The sequence below is a fragment of the Panthera uncia genome (assembly GCF_023721935.1).
Source record: "Panthera uncia isolate 11264 chromosome A3 unlocalized genomic scaffold, Puncia_PCG_1.0 HiC_scaffold_11, whole genome shotgun sequence".
NCBI lineage: Eukaryota > Metazoa > Chordata > Mammalia > Carnivora > Felidae > Panthera > Panthera uncia.
Window position 1 is genome coordinate 37195386 of NW_026057578.1, and position 12204 is coordinate 37207589.

The 12204-nt window shown below is 36.9% G+C and overlaps 1 long non-coding RNA gene across 2 annotated transcripts in view; it reads left to right on the plus strand.

Annotated features, from left to right (window-relative positions):
* LOC125936821 (uncharacterized) overlaps positions 1-12204 on the plus strand; it is a 315020-nt gene that overhangs the window by 130586 nt on the left and 172230 nt on the right. The gene's annotated exons all lie outside the window — the stretch shown is intronic.

Genomic DNA, 12204 nt, shown 5'->3' on the forward strand with positions numbered 1-12204 from the left:
AAAAGCCTCAACTTTTTTCTATGTCTGCCTTAGCAGTTTGGCTTATAATAATGTATCTTGGGGAGATGATTGAACACTCCTGTAAACATTTATGTGTAGAAATATTCAATGTTGCATTATTTACAAGAGGAAAATATTTCAGCTAGACACAGTGTCTTATATTAAGGAAATATTTAAAGATTCTTGATATGTATATATCATGGATTCTAACACAGAAATCAAACTCATAATTTTTGGAAGAGAGATAGGCAGTGGAGCCCAGTGGAATGGTACATGGCCTCTGACACTATAATTCATGAGGTCAAGTTGTGACAGCACTGTATATGTACTGGGTGATCTTAGACTACTTATTTAACATCTCTGTGCTATATTAATCCCTTTGTAAATTACAGATACTGAGGTTGTTGCAAGGCTCACATGAGTTAAAAATGTAAATGTTGATGATCCATAAATATCAACTGGTATTTCCCACATTTTTTGGTCATTTTTGCAAACTTCCTAGAATGAGCATGCATTATTTTTATACTTTCAAAAAAATGAAAAGGAAACAGATATTGTGAAATAAAAAGACAGGCAATAAAATATTAATACTAGTTCATGATGAAGATAATAAATGGAGAAAGATCTTATTTTTCTGCATGATTTCCCAGATTTTTTGTGAAGTGGGTTAAGTACACTTAAAAATGAAATCTTTATTAATCAGGGAACATATGATGTTCTGTACATCAAGTCTGTGCACCTCTTAAATTTCTCAGAGCTCCATAACTGGAGTCTACTTTCTCTCCCACACCTTAACAATCTTTGCTATTCATTGCCCCCTGCTGACCTTACAGCCTTCTTCCCTCAGCCACACTATTCTCCTGCTTCCCCCACTATTCCTATTGCCCAGTTTTCTTCAATTCTGTCTAACTTCTACACCTCATTTCTTTCACAGAACCTTCCTGCCAATACCTTCCACCATTGCCCGACTTCTCTTAAAATTCCTTGTCTGTTCAGTATCATCCCAAATGATTTAGCACTTTATGGTTGCTATATAGAATGCTATTTTTTGTTGTTGTTTTTGTACACAATGCTGCAAATGGATACTTCTTACATCCTTGACTGGAATTTAAGCCTTTGTGGTCAAGGGCTGTTTTTATAGTTTTGTGCTACACCGAGAGAGTCACTGTTGAATGAAAGAGAGCCAAAGGTAGCCTGGCTCTATGGGCTTAGCCTCCATTACTGATGAGTGAAGTAGATTTCATCCTAAGCTTAGTTATTTGGGCAAATATCTTCTAAGTGATAGGAAGTGGCTTTTCTTTTTTCAGAAACATCATGTAGCAGAAGATAACATTAAGGGAGACATCCTAAAATCTGAATTGTGAGACTTGAAAAATCCTCAGTAAGAGTAGCTGGGAAATCTGGAAGTACTGAGTAGCACTGTATCTATCTTCTGGGGTTGAAGGGCAGCCCTCCCAGGAGGAAAAAAGAGAAGTAAAACTGTCTCACAAAGCAAAGCATTGTAAAAACAATGAGAAGCCTTGCTTATACTAGTCTTCCATAATCCCAATATAAAAACAAATACAAGTAACATTTTGTTTCAAATAAGTGTATTTTCTAATTTTCTTTTTTAACTTTTCTTACATCAATGATAGCAATGTTCTGATCACATTAAAGAGCTAAAATAGAGATTATATAGACGCCAGTTATAATTTAGTATCCACTCTGCTTTCTGATTTATTTCTCTACATTGTTTTGAGCGCAGAATCACGAAAAGTTTGATACAGTAAATTTAACAAGTGTAAATGATTACAAAATCATGGGTTCTTTTGTTTTGTTTTTAAAAGATTTTGCCTTGCAATCTCAAGGTATTCTTAATTAAATGTGAAGATGGAGAAAGAACTAAGATGTTTCGGTTAACACGTTAAATCCCTGCACTATTCAGTAACCACAAACCCTGTGCTCTCTGTAGCTCCTTTTTATTTTGAAAAGTTCAAAAAAATCAGAAGGATGCAGAATAACTTAACAAAGACCCTCATACGCACCACTAATAAGTAACAGATGTTAGTGTTTCATGCTTCTTGCTTCAGATTTATTTTTATATTTATAGACATGACATTACAGATATTTGAGCAACTCCAAAGACAACCATTGGCAGGATATTTTTATTTCCTCTGGCTATCTATACTATTTTTAGTAAATAGGTATCTATGTAAAATATAGGTTTGTGGCACCTGGGTGGCTCGGTTAGTTAAATGTCTGACTTCAGCTCAGGTCATGGTCTCATAGTCCATAGGTTCGAGTTCCACATTGGACTCTGTGCTGACAGCTCAGAGCCTGGAGCCTGCTTTGGATTCTGTGTTTCCCTCTCGCTGCCCCTTCCCCACTCATCCTCTGTCTTTCTCTGTCTCTCAAAAATGAATAAATGTTAAAAAAAAAAAATAGGTCCATGTGCACCTGGGTGGCTCATTCAAGCTTCCAACTCATGATTTTGGCTCAGGTCAGGATCTCCTGGTTTGTTGGGTCAAGCCCTGCATCGGGCTCTGCACTGGCAGTACAGAGCCTACTTGGGATTCCTTCTCTCTCTCTCTCTCTCTCTCTCTCTCTCTCTCTCTCTGTCTCTCTCTGTCTCTCTGCCCCTCCCCTGTTCATATGCTGTCTCTCTAGTAAACTTAAAAACATTGAAAATAAAATAAAATGTAGGTCTATAATCTATATTTCCCAAGCTTTAGCAAGCCTCAGAATCTACTTCAGGGCTTGTTAAAACAGATTGCTGGCCCCCCCCACAAGAGATACTGATTCAGTAGGTCTGAGGGTGGTCCCAATAATTTACATGTCTAATTTTAAGTAATCTCCATACCCAATGTGGGGCTCGAACTCACAGCCCCAAGATCAAGAGTTGCATGCTTTCCTGGCTGGGCCAGCCAGGCACCCCAAGAATTTACATTTCTAACATGTTTCAGGAAATGCTGATGTTGCTAGTATAGGCACCAGATTTTTTAGAACAATATGTATATCTTATTTCTCACTTTTAAACAATACTATGTAATTTATCATGCTTTCAAAAAGCTCTCTGTGGGGCACCTGGGCGGCTCAGTTGGTTAAACTTCCGACTTGATTTTGGCTCAGGTTGTGATCTCACAGTTTGTGGGATCAAGCCCTGTTTCGGGCTCCACACTGAGTGAGCCTACTTGGGATTCTCTTTCTCCCTCTGTCCTTCTCCCTGCTTGCATGTGCTCACACTCTCTCTCTCTCCTCTTCCCTCTCTCCCTCTCCCTCTCAAAATAAAATAAAATAAAATAAAATAAAACAAAATAAAAGCACTCTGTAAATGATCATGTATCACTTGTCTTCATTCAAAATCACATTCCCATGGTTTGTCCATGTGGAACATATCTATGTGTAGTTTACCCCACTGATCTAGAACAATTCTGTGTTCCTTTTTCTATTGTTGATTATTCACGTTTTCCCAAATTCTCGCTGTATAAACAAGGCTACACTGAGCACTTTTCTACATGTGTTGTAGTGTATATATACCATGAAGCAAAATGGCCAAATATTAATGATGTGCATGTTCATGTTTTCTAGATACTGTCCAGTGCATCTTCAAGGCATTGGTTCCAATTTATAATTTATAAAGGTTCCCAATTTTCACTATCCTAACTAACCCTCAGTTCTCTCACACTTTTGGTTTTTGCCCAATTGATTAAAGTTCCTGATGGTTCATGAATGTTTTAATTTGCATTTTCTAACTTTTCAATAAGGTGGAACATCTTTTCATGTTTATGGGTTATTCAGATTTCTATTATAAATTGCATGTTAAAAAATTTCCCCTTTTATTTTGCATGGAATCATTTTATTACTGATTTTAAATGAGTTCCTTTTGTATCCTCTTTACTCATTCTTAGAGATATACATCCTATGAATATTTTATCCTCATAAAGTCCCAGTAAGACAGAAACACTAATTTTTAAAAATGACAAAAGAGTTGAATGTGTGTCATAAAAGAACATACGGTGTTCATCATCACTAGTGTCAGGAAAATTCAAATTAAAACACAGTGAGATGTCACTATAAACTTATGGGGATGCCCAAAATTAAAGAGACCATCAATAGCAAGTGTTGGAATAGATTAAGAATTATGGAAATTCTCATATATTACTAATCAGCATGCAAATTGGTAAAACTACTTTGGAAAAATCTTTTGACAGTTGTGTTGTTGTTTTTAAGAGAGAGAGAGAGCATTTGTGAGCAGGGGAGGGGCAGAGGGAGGGGGAGAGAGAGAATCCCAAGCTGGCGGGACTGGATCTCACGACCATGAGATCATGAGCTGAGCGGAAAACAAGAGTCTGATGCTTAACCCACTGAACCATCCAGGTACCCCTTGGCAGATTTTTTAAAATTGAGGTATAATTGACATAGTATATATTAGTTTCAGGTATACAGTGTAATGCATTAATATTTGTATATATTGAAAACTGATGAGCACAGTAAGTCCACACCATACATAGTTACCATTTTTTTTTTTTTCTCACAATGAGAACTTTCAGGATATACTCTCCTGGGTACTTTCAAATAAGCATATAGTATTATTAACTATAATATTTGGCAGTTTTTAATAAAGTTAAATATGCACTATTACCCAGCAATCCCACACCTAGATATATGCCTAAGAAAAATGAGGGCATGTGTCTACCTAAACCACATATGTGAATGTTCGTGACAGTGTGATTAATAATAACTTCAAACTGGAAACAACCCAAATGTCCATCAGTGAGAGAAGGATAAATGAATTGTGGTTTATTCATATAATGAAATATGCTCAATAGTAAAAAGAGTGATTTCCTGACAGATGTTTTTATGAATCTCAAAATCATAATGCTGAATAAAAGAAGCCAGGCACAAAGGAACACAGTATAGGATTGCTTTTATTAAAAGCTCAAGAATCATCAGGACAGTGACTGCATTGGTAGGGATATGGTGGGTGTTGATTCAGAAGGGGCCTGAAGGAATTTCAGGGCTGCTGAAATATGGAAATATCTTGACCTGGTGGTGGTTCCCAGACCACATACGGATGAAAAATTCCTGCAGCTGTATACCAAAGAGCTGTGTGTTTTCCTACATGTGAAACATTCCATTTAAAATAGGTTTTAAAAAATAAAATGTCTGAAGCTCTCATTTTATTGGAATGGCAAGAAGAGAATGTTTTGGGAAGGGAAATAAGTGGTAAGTTGCTTTCCTATAATAGAGAAATGTGTGTCTGTTAATGACTGCTGGCATTTTGAAGATAATCACTGTAGGAAGTAGAAAGTACACTTCAATGTCCAAAGAAACAAAGATTGCAAGTTGAGAAAGTGAAGTTAAAAGAAAAAAGGAAAATGTAAAGAAAGGTGAACAGAATAAAATCAATGCTTAATTGTTATTTTAAATGAGAACAGGCTGAATTCTCTTATGAAAAACAGAAGTGATTAAATTCATTTACAGAAGATGACATTATTCGCAGGCTATAAAAATGAAGGCAGAAACATAACTACAAGATTTTAAAAAAATTTTAAATTTAAAAAAGGGGTGAAAGAGGACAGAAAGAGATAGTGTTCCAAGTGTAAAAGGTACACTTTATGAAGAAAATGCTGGTTTTAACACTTGTATTTCCTAAAGAGGAAAGAAAATTACATACATATGTACACAGCTATCTATCTATCTGTCTATCTATCTATCTATCTATCAATCATCTATCTATCTATATCATTCTGTGTAAGTTACTGCCTTTCAATTTTTCTATTTTTTCATATATCTAAAAAATATGGGGTAGTTGGTTAAGTGTCCAACTTGATTTTAGCTCAGGTCATGATCTCATTGTTCTTGAGTTGAGCCCTGTGTCAGGGTCTGCACTGAAAGTGGCACCTGCTTGGGATTCTGTCTCTCCCTCTCTCTCTCTGCCCCTCCCCTGCTCATGCACTGGCTCACTTTCTCTCTCTCTCAAGAATTAATATATTAAAAAAAACTTACAAAAATAGATATACACAATTTTTAAATGCATGAAAATGTAGAAAAATGGAAAAGCAGTCATTTACATTGAATGAAGACCATTTTATTGTCTTTTTTCATAAAATTTTTGACAAGGGTTAGTGGTTTGATTTATGGTGAGTAAAGGTTAAATAATTATTTTTAGGCTGAGATGATTTTGCTTAAAAATTCCATTTTTACTGGATAGGAATGGCTATAGGGTTATTTTGCAAAAATTCTAAAGGTGAGCCCTGATAACAAATAACTATCATCCGAGAATGACATGGAGGATGGAAAAATCATCTGGCTTTCTCCCATAGGCATCTGAAAAAGAATGAAAGGTAGTCTCTCCTCCCATTCTGGTCACTGCAGCCCCTCCAGACTCCCTCAGCAAACCCAGGCATCACATGGAACATGGAAGACGGGCCCTGGTAGCAGCTAGGAAGACTTTGTGTGGTGCTGTCTGAGTTTCTCTGGCCCCAAGGGAGAACTAGCAGTTGTCTTTGAAAGTTTGGCTCTTTCTAAGTGGGTTCTAGAGTAGACTGTATTAGGAGAAGAGGAACTGTAGGAGGGGGAAGGATGTGGCTGGCATCATGATGGAAACTTGCTTCCCGCTGCCATTCAGTGCTCTGTGAGGTGGCGGGATCTCTGGTTCTGCCAAGAACATGCCTGCGCCATTATCAGGAAGCTTCAGATTCTGGGAGCAGAATCTAGGAGTCCCCTTTGGTCAAGGCCATATGCAGATGAGCTGGGACACAGCTCAACTTCTTAGTATGAGTGCCCAGACCTCAAGAGATATCAGCACTTAGGGCAACAGAATGTGGCCAAAGAAGCAATAGGGAAAATGGCAGATTTCACTCTGCATGGCTTGGAGTCAGATGAAATTTAGTTTAGAAAAATGGAAAAATAATGGTTCCTTCCTTGCAATGTTTAGGAATAAATTCATACTGCCTATACTATGGTTTTATTATTTTTTATTTACAAGTAACTATGAGAGCATTTTTTTTTGCACCTGTTTGTTTTCACATACTGTTTTCAGTGTGATTCACATCAGCTTAAGAATCCACCTGGTGCTAACAGAACATGATTTGTTCCAAGTTTCATCTTGAGCATTTTTGATCTTGTCATTTGCATCATCAGATTTTCATTCAAATAGTCCGTTTACAATCAGCAATCCATTTCTTACTTAAATAACCATCATTTGACCTGAACAGTAAAAAGTATTAAAAATAAAATAGATAAGAACCACATTAAAATATAATGAATATAAAATTTTGCGTAATATATTTTTACCCTGATGAAGCATATTATACATTCTCTTGTTGCACAGCCAGCTGGGATTTCACAACAGGAAGGTATGCTAAACTGATTTGCCTGGGTCTCACTAGTATTTAATAGAGCACAGTGTCCTTGTTCTGTAGGTTTGAACTTACTTGTACATTTTTAAGTAGATGGACGTGTACAGGCCTGAAGTCACAAAAGGTCAGTGCGGAACAGCAACCTTTCATTTCCACAACACATTTACACCAAGTTCAAGTACACGGGGAGCCTCTGCAAACCCAGGACACACTTTAATTAAACTGAGGCAGCAGGAGGGCTTTTATTTAGAGAATTGCCCAAAAATGAGTTGCCCACAAGCATAAATTAAAACATTTGTAATCCTCAGTATATTCAGCCTATTTTAATAGATGTGGTTTTTAAAAACCGTTATAAAAGGACTTGAAAATATTCATAAAGGAACATTTGAAGGAGGGAATTGGGAAGCCCAGAAATACCTCTGTAGGATTCTGAAATGTTTAGAGAAGTTGAAACTTAAAATTCTTTGGTGCTTTGAATCTGTATTTTCATTGAGTAATGGTTTATTCATATTATTATTTAGGGCCTCATGAAATAGATTGGTCTAGTCCAGACTCCAGCAACACAGAGAGTAGAAGTCCGTGTAATCTGTGTAATCTGCAGTTGAATGTAGTGACAAGAACATTTAGAAAACATAGTACACTGGTGAAATTGGGTGAATCTTTATGGATTCTCTTAGACAAACACATTTGTGAGCAATCACAATAAGAGAGTAGGACTTCCTTATCTACTATGGATAAGCGATTATTTTCCTCATAGAAAATTACCCTTAAAAAGGGGCACTTGGATGGCTCAGTTGGTTGAGCATCTGACTTCGGCTCAGGTCATGATCTCATGGTTTACGAGTTCGCATTGTGCTCTGTGCTAACAGCTCAGAGCCTGGATCCTGCTTTGGATTCTGTATTTCCCTCTCCCTGACCCTCCCCTGCTTGTACTCCGTGTCTCTCTCTCTTTCAAAAATAAATAAACCTTAAAAAAAATTAAAACAAAAAGAATTAGCCTTGGTGTTTCTCTGAATTATAAAATATTGAATATACTGTTTCTATATTCAGAGTATAACCTCTTGTTTCATATAGATGTTGTTTGGCAGTGAGTTTGAAGATAAAATTCCCAAAGAAGATGGAAAATATCTCAAGGGAACATAATTTATTTTTTTAAAAAAACAACTTTATTGAGGTATGATTGACATATGATAAATTGCATATACTGAAATTCAATGTTTTGACAAATGTATAAATCCATGAATCCAGCACCAGCATCAAGATAATGAACACCTTCTTCACTTCCAAAAGTTTTGCCATGTCTCTTGGTAATTCCTCCTTTCTAATCTTCCTTTTCAGACATGGATTTGGTATTCTAAAGTCTTCGTAAACTTACTTATTAGTTTTAGTAGATTTTTAAAAGATTTCATCGGATTTTCTAAACGCAATATTGAATAGAAATGATGAGAGTACATGTCCTTGCCTTTTTTCATATCTAAGTGGAAAGAATTTAGTCTTTAAATACGAAGTATTTAAATAGTCTTTAAATACGAAGTATGACATTAGCTGTAGGTTTTGGATAAATGCCTTTTATTAGGTTAAGGACATCCCCTTCTATTCCTGCTACATTGGGAGTTTTTAGTGGGACAGATGTTGGATTTTGTCAGATGTTTTCCTCTGCACCTATTAAGATGATCATATGGTTTTTCTTAGTTTTCTAATATAGTGACATACATTGACTTTTCAATGTTAAACCAACCTTGTATTCCTGAGCAAACCTTACTTGGTCAGGCTGTGCCATCTTTTTTGTACATTTACATCATCCTTATCTTTGTCCCTCTGTATATATCTTTTCTTTTTTTTCTCATGCCTTTAACATTTTCTCTTTCTCAGTGATTTTGAGTAATTTGATTATAATATACTGTGATGTCATCTGCCTTTTGTTTGTTGGGGTTGAGTTCTTTGAGCTGCTCAGATCTGACATTTTTCATCAAACTTAGGAGACTTTCAGCTTTACCATTTGAATATTTTTTTTCTGTATCCCCTTATCTCCTTTCCCTGGGCATTTGCCTCACACATACACGAGGCCATTTGAAGATGTTGCACAGCTCACTGATGTTCTGCTTTACTGTCGTTGTTCTTTTTTTTAAGTTTATTTATTTGAAAGAGTGAGAGTGAGCAGGGGAGGGCCAGAGAGACAGAAGGAGAGACAGAAGCCCAAGCAGCCTCTGCACTGTCAGCACAGAGGCTGATGCGGGGCTTGTACTCACGAACTGTGCGATCATGACCTGAGCCAAGATCAAGAGTCGGATGCTTAACCAACTGAGGGACCCAGGTGTCCTCATTGCTCTCTTTTTATTTCTATTTCATTTTGCATCACTTCTTTTGCTGTGTCCAAGTTTACTATTTTTTTTCTTCATATCTAATCTGCTGTTAATCCCATCCAGTGTTATTTTCTTCTCAGACATTGTAGCTTTCATCTCTAGGTGTTTCTTCACACATATGTACTGATCAGTACTCAACTGAAAACTCAAGTGGAACCTTCTGCCTCTATCTTGGGCTCCCTCTGTATTCAGTTCTGCCTTCTCTGATCATCTGTTCAGTGGACTTTAATTGCATTGGTCTCTAAGACTCTCATCTCTGTCTTTTCAACTCAGAGAATCTGCTGGTCTCATCCTGTGTTCTCAAGAGAGATATGTGCCATGGACTGAAAACTCTCCAGGCAGTTAGCTGAGACAATCATAGGGCTGACCTTGTTTGTTTCCTGTCTCTTGGGGTTCACTGTCCTTTATACTCAATTTCTTGAAATAAGTTTTGTATATCTTATCTGTTTTCTGGTTGTTTCAGGTGGTAGCATAAATCTGATCCCTATACTCCATCTTGGTCAGAAATGGGAGTTCAAACCATTTAGTTTTAATTTACTTTTAGACAGGCCAGTTTTTGTCTGCCCAGGTAATTAGCCACATTAACTCTTTTGGTTAAATTCTCAATATTTAATAGAGTGGTTAAATTTCACCACCTTGAGTAAAATTTCAAGTGCTTCTCCCAACACACACTCCTGGCCTTTTAAAGGGATGTGTTGGGATTCTGAACATGATTTATTACCATCCACACTATAGGTGCAGCTTGCTTAAAAATAAATTGGATATATGAGGATATTGATAGTTAAAGAGTAACTTTAAAATTTCCTCATTTTTCATAAAGATTTGCCATTAAATTCTTGCCTTCCAACTGCAGTCTCCTTTTAAAAAATTTACATTCAGGGTTTGTTAAAATACTGCATTTTAAGAAGATAACAAAATTTAATTTGCACAAATTGCTCAGTAACATATCTGTTAAGAAGCTGCAGCAGTTCAAGGGCAAAATTGGGGAACTTTTGGCAAAAAAATGTGAAATTGCTGGGCTGATGACATGTGCTGGATTGTGAACTGGAGTTCTGCCAACATGTCTTCCAAACATGAGAAGTCTTTCCAAGGAAAATGACCCTGGCAGCCATAGAGAGCGATTCTTGTTTGCACACCTGGTAAGTTGGTGGGTTTTCTGCAGAAGAGGTTAGTTTATCAAATGTTTCATTGCACAGAACATTTGGAGGTAAGACAAAATGAGAGAAAACTAGGTCTGATCAATTGAGTCCTTTTAGAAAATAAAAGGGAGAGAGTTTGGTAGTCTGGGTTACTTGGAACTTTAAAAATCTGTAAAAGAGTGATGTTACCCTTCAGGTTATACTTACGTAGAGGGGTACAAGGAGACTTCTGGAGAGCTGGAAATACTCTAGATTTTGTTCTGGGGAGTTATAAAGGTGTATGCATATGTACAAGTTAATTGAGATTGAAGATTCATTGACTTTACTATATCCCTGTCTTTTCTACAAAAATATTTAAAAATTAAAAAATTTTTTAATGTTTATTTTTGAAAGAGAGAGACAGAACTCAAGTGGGGAGGGGCAGAGAGAGGGGAGTCACAGAATCTGAAGCAGGCTCCAGGATTTGAGCTGTCAGCACAGAGCTTGACATGGGGCTTAAACTCACAAGCCTTGAGATGACCTGAGCTGAACTTGGACACACAACTGACTGAGCCACCCAAGCACCCCTAAAAATTTTTTTTTAATTTTTATTTATTTTTGAGGGAGGGAGGGAGGGAGAGAGAGAGAGAGAGAATGAGGAAGAGAGAGAGAGAGAGAGAGAGAGACAGAGACCGCGGCAGACACAGAATCCGAAGCAGGCTCCAGGCTCTTGAGCTGTCATCACAGAGCCTGATATGGGGCTCGAACCCACGGTCCATGAGATCATGACCTGAGCCAAAGTCAGATGCTTAACTGACTGAGCCATCAAAGAACCCCAAAAAATGTTTTTTAAAAGGGTGGTGAATTCAGGAATATATAGAGTGTGTTGATCCTGGAAAGGTATTTGAATATTCACAAGGTGCCTATCATTTTACATTTTTTAAAAGGCTATCATTTAGAAAGATAATATCAAATTAATTATGTTTTTAATTAATGAGAATACTAAAATCAAGCAAAGTTCTTTAAAAGTCGAAAAATATTGGGACACCTGGGTGACTCAGTTAAGTGTTCGACTTTGGCCCAAGTCATGGTCTCACGGTTTATGACTTCTAGCCCCACATCAGGGTCCATGCTGACAGTACAGAGCCTGCTTGGGATTCTCTCTCTCTCCCTCTCTCTGCCCTTTTCCTGCACGTGTGCTTCCTCTCTCTCAAAATAAATAAACTTAAAAAAAATAAAAGTTGAAAAATACGGTTTTAGTAACAAATGGGAGAGTTAATAATTTATGTATTAAATGGTAAAAGTCTAACTTTTATCTTTAGGTAATACCAGCAAGTACTACCAGCTAAGTTATGAGTACATTCATTCTGATAAGGAATC